The 9,393-nt window shown below is 39.7% G+C and overlaps 1 long non-coding RNA gene across 2 annotated transcripts in view; it reads right to left on the bottom strand.

Annotated features, from left to right (window-relative positions):
* The window catches only part of LOC137860104 (uncharacterized), a 30,135-nt gene extending 27,408 nt beyond the window's left edge, over positions 1 to 2,727 (bottom strand). Inside the window, exons 1-3 of one of the 2 annotated variants that reach the window (XR_011098740.1) lie at positions 2,632 to 2,727; positions 2,291 to 2,496; positions 383 to 525 (exon numbers count right to left, since the gene is read on the bottom strand). This is a non-coding gene — a long non-coding RNA (uncharacterized lncRNA). Of the gene's footprint in view, positions 1 to 382; positions 526 to 876; positions 999 to 2,290; positions 2,497 to 2,631 lie in introns of those variants that run through there. The other variant, XR_011098741.1, reaches the window with a different exon arrangement.
* Between the last annotated feature and the right edge of the window lie 6,666 nt (positions 2,728 to 9,393).

Here is a 9,393-nt window from a genome sequence, read left to right on the forward strand (position 1 = left end):
TTCAGTGACAACAGCATATGCCCAGACCACTTCAAGAAGACAATACACCTCTTCCAAGAATTGTCATACACACTTGGTATGTTTGCCTGTCTCTAGAAATACATGAAAACAAGGGTCACTTTCTAGTATCACAGCCAACTCAGCTATGATTCAAAGAGTTTACTGAGGTCAAAGAAGGGAATATATTGTTTGTATACATCCCCATTTAATTTCACTGAATTATCTCTCCACACAACTCAGGCAGATTATCAGCCACAATATTCTCTTCAGACAGTATTTTAAGTTCTCTGCTTATAAAATTATAGCAGGCTGCTAGCTATAAGGATCTAGAACCACCTCTACCACTACACAGTAGAATCTGTCCTATAACTTCAGTGTGTACCTGTAGGCTGGCTGTTCCTCCATAGTCGAATTGACACAGTCAAGAGAAATCCATTTCCAGTTGCTCATATCCGAAGTCATCATCACAACTCTGCAGCACCTCATATTCATCTGGATTAAGGCCAAAACATGGCTTTCCTTACCCTGTGGGATTAAAAATAGAACCCTTTCAGAAAAACATCAGTACAGGAACATACCAAGCTACTGCTAATGGAGTGGGTGAAAGGGGTCACAGAAGGGAGGCCCTGCAGATAAAAGAACTGAAGGACACTTGCAAGACAGCCAAAAACAAATCAAAACAAGATAGACTTCTAGCAGTAATGAAGCTACTTGTCAATATTAGAGAGACAGAGAGAAACCTCTCCCAGCTGAGATGCATGGTACGTAGGTCACTGAGGACACACTCTCAAAATGACAGAAGGGAAAAGGTCAACTGCTACTCCAGTTCCCTGAGAAACAAAAGCCAGTCTGAACTGCAGGAAACATTTTGGGTACATTTTCTGGAGACTGCAAATTTCCTCGCACATTCTGTGGAGCATTTCATAGCACAGTAAAGAACACAGGCCACAGGGCTTCAGCCCAGCTTTTTAACAAGGGACTTGCAGGTGAAACAGTACATTAACAGGCAGGAGAAATTCGACTGGGAGAACGTGTTAGAGTAGTGATTTGCATTCCCTTGAGAATGCACAACAGCTGAGAGTTTCAGCGTGGCAGGAGCTGGAAGGTGAGAAGTTAACCCCTTCTATTCAAAACATTTCTGGCAAAATTGTATTTTACCATATTTACCAAAGAAAAACTGGAATTTTACAGAACAGTGTTTTATAATGATGGTAAGATTATGTGGCAGAACTGCCCTGTCATTTGCTCTAGACTACATAGCTATGTCTTTCTGAACCTCACAGAAAATATTCTGCCAATTGAATTTCTTTTCCATATCTTTGTTTGGTTTTGTTTGTGGACATCTAAAAAAAAAAATCTTTTCAGCCTCCTGTCCACAAAAGAAACAATAAATCCTTCAGAAATAGGTACTTACTCTATCATCACCATTGTTAATATAACTGAGACCAAATCCTTTCTGCCGTTGCGGCCCACTTAACAAGACCCTCCTAAAACCCTTCTACCCATCTCAGAGCCAGACTGCCCTGAACAGCCACAAGCAAGAGACTGAAGATTGTAAATTGCAACAACTTCTGTCAACGAAACTACAGAAAACATACTAATAGCTTTACCATATTTACCTGTGTGTACATATTTATCTGTACATGTTTTAGCATATTTATCTGTGTGTACACACACAGGAATGGAGGGTGCAAAGGTGCAACTGTTTCTTGTTAAGAGGTGCAAGTGTTTGAATCAAGTCCTACAAAAGTCTGACTTTCCGAAGATGGGGCTGAAGTTATCAAACCTGAAGTAAAAGAAGGAAAAATTGAGATTTGAGAGCTACCAGATTTGAGATTTGGGGTTTTGAGAGCTACCAAATACTCCATACCATCCTCGACATTTCATTAACCATTTCTACAATTCTGGTGAAACATTAAATAAATAGACTTTTAATAATTTAGATTTTAATAATTTAAATAATGTGCACAGAAATAAGTTGCTTTTAATGAAATATTTCATGAAATGACATGGGAAAACACCCATTAACTCACCCAGTTGTATCTCCATCACCTTTGCAAATTTAATAGAATTGTGACAATAAGTGAATAGAGTATAAAATTTGAAGTCCAATAAATTCATAAACACATAAGCTCCTCCACACAGAAAATAGCTCATGTACCACATGTGAAAACAATTTATATAATAGTTTCATAATGTTTTTATGAAAAATAAATATTATTGATGCTTTCATGAAACACCACTGACATTTTCATTACATAACTTCATAAAGCATTAAATATATGCTTACACACACCGTAGCCTCAGCTCCAGAAGTCACTCAAATCAGCTGTTTTGCTGATTAGATGAGTGTCCTTGGTTACTGTAACTTTGAAAATGCTCTCTCAGCATCTGCTTAGAGTCCTAATTCTTGTCATGGGCCACAACTGGATTTCCCCAAGCTCCCAAACCCACAATGTTACTCAGCAGCTGCTTGGATAGTCAGACATTTTCTTTCTGCAATCCAAATGGACAGCAAGCGCTCAAGACAAGAGATGGATTACAAGAGAAGAGTCCTCCAGAACAGCAGGACCCACAAACATTTGTGCCTCCAGCAGCCAGGGCCAGCCCATAATAAGATTGCTTTCTAACCATGCTCGATCCCAGCATCTTGAGCCTTCCTTGGCCAGGAAGACCTATCGAGGAGGAAGTTAAGCAGTAAAAGTCAAAGCTGCAGCTTGGCTGACTGGCACAATGTAATTGGGAATAGTTAAATGGCTTCTCCAGTTAACAGGCCTGACAACCCACCTGAGGAGCAGGGGCTCCCAAACACAAGTCACTACAGAGCACAGCTGAGCCCAGCAACCCAGCTGGGGGTACCTCTGTGGAAGTATTCAAAACAAAGGGGCAAAATGCTGCACTGAGAATGAAGAGTGAAGAAAAAAAGTGTGAGGAAACAGCACTGTGACCAACAAGATCAGAGATGGAAAGGAGGAGGTGCTCCAGCCACTGGAGCAGAGACCCCCACGCACAGCCTACAGAGAGGACCACAGCAGAGGAGACATCCACAGCACAGCCCATGGCACAGCCCACTCAAGGGCAGGGTGATGTTCCCTGAAGGATGGTAGCCCATGGAAAGGGCCCTTGTTGGACGAGGGAAAAAAGCGTGAGGCACAAGGGGTGGCAGAGAGGAGCTGTTACAGACTCACCACATTACTCTGCCCCTGCACCACACAGGAGTGTTGTTTTATTTCTCAAAATGCAGATCTGTTTTAACTGGCAATAAATGAATATTCCTTAAGTTAAGTCATCTTTTCCCCATAATGTTGCCTGGGAAGTGATCTCCTGGTCTTTATCTACAAGATTTTTCATGCTATTTGTCCACCTTGTCCTGTTAAGGAGGGGTAGTGAGGGAGCATCTGTGGGGACATCTGGCTGCAGTCCAAGGTCAAACCACCACACATCTCCAGCAACATATCTTGATGATCTGAAACTCTATAAACCACTGCTGGTTTACAGTAGTTTTGGGAAAAAAAAAAAAAAAAAAGCCTCTAATGCTATTTGATACTTGTTACACAAATCCAGATGGGGGGTGAAGGGCACAGCTGGATAACGCCACCTGTCTCCACTGTCTCCATCTCCTGTTATTGTGGTAGTGGAGCAATGGCCAGGGCTGGTGTGTAGCACTGTGTTTGCCTTGAAATTCCAGAGATAGTTACACCTTTGCAAGTACAGATCCAGAAGCCTCTGTATCGCCTTGGATTTGCTTTGGCCGACCTTATATCCCACTGTTTCAGTCATGCTGAAAACAAGACCAGTGAGTCAACCATAAAGACAAAGCTAGTGCTTGAGGAACAAGAAAGGAATCTGAATTTTATGATTATCTATTTTATTATTTTTTTCCATTTTATATGTGGAAATACAGCATGCAGGTGACTTCAATAGCACAAGGTGGAGAGTCACCATGCAATACACAAAGATCAGTAGGAGGCTAGGACACCATAGAACGCCAGTTAAGAGCAACAAGTACTTTACAGAGAGAAAGCAGCTATGAAAGCCCACATTTCTTTCCATCATGCATGGACGAGGCATAGGACTGCATTCATAAATAACATTTCAGAAAGTTAAGACAAATTTATTGCACTGAGGGCAGTTCTGGCTGAATTAGTTTATCAAATTTGAATGTTCTTTAAGACAACAATCAAAGATTTAAAGAAAAATTAAAAGTTTAATTCAAAAAGGTATATATTGCTCTAACTACAACCATACCTAGAATCAGTATCAAAACAGCACCTCACAAAATAATTATACATACATTACTCCTGACAAAAGCCTGTGTAATCCAGCGTAAAAATACATATATCAGGAAAGCAACTCTACAGCGTTTTCACAGATTATGAGTTTCTCCTGAGAGAGAAATGGTCCTCTGTCACAGAAGTCAGAACTAATATAAGAAATGATAAGAGGAATGGTGAACACATGTAAACACTCACTGCAAATAAAGACATAAAAAATTATAACAAAGAGTGATCACTGAAAAGCCCTCACACACGGGGAATTATCCTGACACATGGAGATGCTTTGTGTTAGTCTACTCAGCTAAGCCTTTAACTCCAATTATGCTTGCATTTGTTCCAGTGTTTATTCATGTTGTATGTACTGACCCTTTCCTAAAATTTAAACTTTTCTTGAAAACAGAAGTTTAAATCAACCCAGTTACTTCCACCTCAGCCACAGGCGAACACAGCTTGCTTGCTTCACTTGAAGTCATTCTCATTTATCTTTGCATTCCCATCAGCCCTCAAAGAGGCTCATGGGGCAGCCCCTGGCAAGTTATTCAATCTTTCGCTTTCCCTATGCCAACATTTTAAAGGTTCCCTCTGATCTTAGCTGCAAATCTAGGACTGCTAACAATCACCAGATTACAGAAGCTACAAAAATAAATTACAAGCTTTTTCACTGCCTCGTTGTCCTCCAGGACCTTCAGCATTTCCTGGAATGTACCTCCTCATAGTCTGTTTCAGACCGAGTTAGTTTTCTAGTTCTCATCCTGTTCAGTATAACCCAGAAGTCTAGCAGAAAGTTGCTGAGTAAACTTCAGTGTACTTATTAAAAACATTAACACACATTCCGCTCTCACTCTTTTAGTCACAAACATGCCTTCACCAACTGAATTAACAGATCTTCCAGCATCTTGATAACAAATCATAGAATCATTAAGGTTGGAAAAGACCTTATTTCTAGCAAATATGTTTTTATGTGCACACAACCTAGATAAGTAATTGGAAACACTGGATCTACAGACATAAAGGTAGGAGTCCAAACTGAGGGGGAATAGAAGGACTCAGCAGGGCAGGGGAGTGGGTGCCAGTAGGGCCAATCCCACAGTACCCAACAAGGAGAGCAGTGCAGCTCAGAAGACAGCATCTAGATTCAACCACAAGCCCCAGTCATCACGCATCTTAGTGGTGACAAGGTAGGTCCACAGTCAAGCTATGCAGTCAGTTCATATCTCAGCATCAGACACAGCCCAGAGGTTGCCAGACAGGCCCACAGTGACAGAACAAGCTTGCAGCCAAGCTAGGAGGTACATGCATAAGCTGTGCTGCAAATCAGCAGCGTCTGCAGACAGAGATACAGCTAGGCTTGAGAGCAGCACTCCTACCATATCCCTCACAGAGGAAATGATGGGCCAGAGCCGAGCTTAAATAGAATATCATAAATAGGCAGCTGATGGCAGGCATCAGGTGAGGCTGGTCAGGGCCATTAAGGCCTATCGGTGCCTCAGGACACCTGACAGAAGGCTCCTGGAAATCAGTGAGATGATGACAGTTCACTGTCTCAAGAAACAAATCATTCACCCTGAAGAACTACAGCCAATGAGGAATAAATCATAATCTGATATCAGCGTTCCTGTTCATCATGGTATCCTTAAAGGAAATCACAAAATTAATCTTTGGTGAAAATGGGGGCATTGTTTATACCTCTCAGTCTGCCTAAACCCTTTCTCTATGACAGTTTTTAGCTCTGTTAATTATTAAGATTTTTTTTCATATTTGTGTTGGAAGAATTTTGCTCAAAGGACAGCACAGCTGTCAGTAAAGTAAAAAGAAGTGGCTCTTTCTAACGGGACAGTTTGCAGTTGGACTTGTTCTACACGACTACTCAATGTGTCATACAAATCAGGCAATGATAAGCTCTAAATTGCCCTTTGTTAGATTCCAGTTATATTAATAACAGCTGATAGCCTAAGGATCTCTTATGGCTTAATTCTACAACTTTTCCTCATGCACGTATTCAACTGTAAGATGTGGAGAAAATGCATCTTTCTAGGCCAGCAGAAACATCCATTAAAATTCTTTTAAAATCTATTAAATTCTTTTAAAAAAATCTTTTTAAAATCTACACTATAAAAAAAAAAAAAAAAAGCTTACAATGTAGGGGGCTACAAACTTGACTCAACTAGATTGTGGTGGCAGAATTTCCAGACCTTTCATATCAAAGACAGATGGAGTAAGGGGAAAAATAGGGTGGACAAACACTATAGCAACCCAAAATGACCTGCATTGAAGCTGTTACAAGAGAACAGGTCAGGGAGTTAGAACAACATAAGAGTCCAGCTGCTATTTCCATGACAAGTGGGAAAGGTTGTTCCACTTCTAATGCAACCTGACAAAATAACAAAACGGAGCTTCTCTTGGAAGGAAGGGAAGAACTTAGTAACCAGTGATTTTCTTTTCTAGAAGACATTCAGAATGCAGTTAAGATTCTGCTTGTGTATGATTATAATGGGGGAGAAAAAAGAAAACAAATCTCAAATGAAGGAAAATCTTTCTGTTCCTCAAACAATTAGGTCTCTGCAAAGGGAATTGCTTTACAGCGATGTGAAAACCAATGTTCTTACTGGAACACACCTCGCACATATGTTTAAGAGACTCAGGTTGTTCTTCCATCCTAGCAATTTCTCCATTACTGTGTTTTTCCTTGTACTTGTTGGGCTTAGCTGTCAGTAGTTTATTTTCTACTATTTTATGTTAAAAAAAAAAAAAAAAAAAAAAAAAAAGACAAATGTAACATAGCCACTATTCAATACACAGTGATCTCTGCCCTGTTTCTAGCAAAGCACACATTTATATCAGTGACCGAAGCAATCTCACTGGGGCCAGAGAATAAAGGTCACGTTCTTATTAAGAGTCTTGCATGTTTCCTCAACCCTGCTGTTGGATCCTTTCAGAGAACCTGCAAACAGTGAACTACCACAGCAAAGAAATAAAGGAAGAATATTTTCAATACCTCATCCAAGTTTCTCTTAGCACAAAAAGCCTGTCTTTAAAGCCTTGCATAATTTGATTCAATTTGAGCATAATATAGTCTGGCCTTTCCAACACCTTTTAAAATTAATTTTCTTCCTGTTTTCTACTTTTTCATCTCCACAGCAGACAAACCTAGTAAACACTAGAAGGGAACAGTCTAATCTATACAAGCATTAGCACTGCTCAGCATTTTAAATTTGTAGAGTTGGAGCAATTAGCTCAGAGTAACAGTTTACTTCACAGTGTTTTGGAAATGACAGAGTATGTAGAGTTTCTAAGCTCATCAGTTTTACAACATTTTATAAATAAGGGCTTGTAATTTAAGATGAGTTATGACCTAAATCATATATGATTTTCTAATGAAGTCAGTTGATGAAATAATCTTTAAAGCATATTTTTAATTCCCAGTTAGGAAGCCAGTAGTAAATCTAAAATTTCTAAAGCATTTCCAACAGTTCTTTCTTTACTGCTTTTGGCTTATTACTGAAGGCATATTTTTATTTAGCCACAAAAGACTTTTGTCTGAAAGTGGTATCTATCACAAATAGAAGAAAAATTGTTTTGGATGGATGTTTAAGTCAGTTTTCTGCAAATTTATAGTATTTGGTGAACATTTTTAACATTTTTTTTCAATTTCCTATAGCCCTTTTAATAGGCAGTATTTATTACCGGCACAGTTCTGACTGAAAACAGCGTTTATTTTTCTTTTAATTCCACACATATTATTGGCTAGTTGTATTTCACTTGACTGTTCCCATATCTTGACTTAGCACAAAGCAACCAAATTGTCTGCATGTAAAATCCACCATAATGTTGTTCCAGTTTTAACACAGTCAGAGGACAGATATAACAAATGTCTCAAGGATATTCTGAGTAGTGGTAAACAGAAGATAACGGCTCATGAACAAAGCTACTACTTCCTTGTTCCCCTCTAATTTGATTTTAAAATTAAAATTGAATAATTACTATATAAATATTTTGTCAATCTCAGAACTGAAAGCGTTAACACAACAGCAGGTATTTCTCAAAAACCATGCTAGGAATATTTTGTTCATGTCAGTTTATGTTCAAAACCACCGTGTACTCAAATTGTCACTTCAGGATTTTATGAGTATCTCCTAGTGCCATTCAACAGCATTTGTTTGCATGCACAAAGGACCCACAAAGGCTCTATTTGTATCTTTTAGAGCATGCCCTGCAATATGGTGATCCCATTTAACACCAACAGAGCAAGGGAGGTTAAGCCTCTGTGACAAATCAAAAAATGGGTTCCTCAACAATGCAGACCTGTGCTATGGCTTAAACAGCCACATCTGTTGCAGGGATTAAAATCACCCTCCAGCAGCAGTTACACAACATTTGGCTGTGAAATGCTGAGTAACATCAAGAGAAAGTCTCTGCTGAAAAACGTGGTGTGGCAGTGCTTGGAAGGTGGTGGGTTGGGGGAGTGAGATGCTCAGATGCCCAACCTTAAATTCCTGCTACAAGCTTCAGAAGGGAGGGCTGGCCACATCCTGTTTCCATTCCCTGAGAAAAGTTCTGCTGGAACACTTAATTTGCACTTATGAGTAGATGCATTGAGACCACCAGAGCTCTTTGTGTGACCTTCTAGAATGACAGATGGAAGAAAATAGGAAAAGGCTAAAAATCAACAAAGATAAATTACATTTATTGTAAGTTGGGGGGGGGGGGGGGGGGGGGGGTGGAACATGGGTAAAATCTGCAGCTTTTGCTCCTTGGTCTCCAGATTAACTTAACAGAGTTACTGAATGAAAGTTGTAAGGAAAAGATGTGCTAGTAGGAAACAGCCAACAAGAAAGATGAGAATGATGGACGATGAAATCCCACACCCCATTCACATGGTTTCAAGTTTCTCAACAAATCCAAGTTGGGGGGGATTTCACTGGGATATCATCAAGAGTTCACATCCTTTTAAAAAGACCAGAGGATCCATTCTAATGGACTGTTCCTTCAGTGCTATGGAATGAATTATCTATGTACACTTTGTCACCTTTTAAAGAGATGCCCCTACAAACTGGGCATTCCTTCTGCTATTTGCCTATGAAAAGCAAGGTTTGGCAACATGGAAGAGAAGAGGTGC

This window comes from Anas acuta, chromosome 8, assembly GCF_963932015.1.
Source record: "Anas acuta chromosome 8, bAnaAcu1.1, whole genome shotgun sequence".
In the NCBI taxonomy this organism is placed as follows: domain Eukaryota; kingdom Metazoa; phylum Chordata; class Aves; order Anseriformes; family Anatidae; genus Anas; species Anas acuta.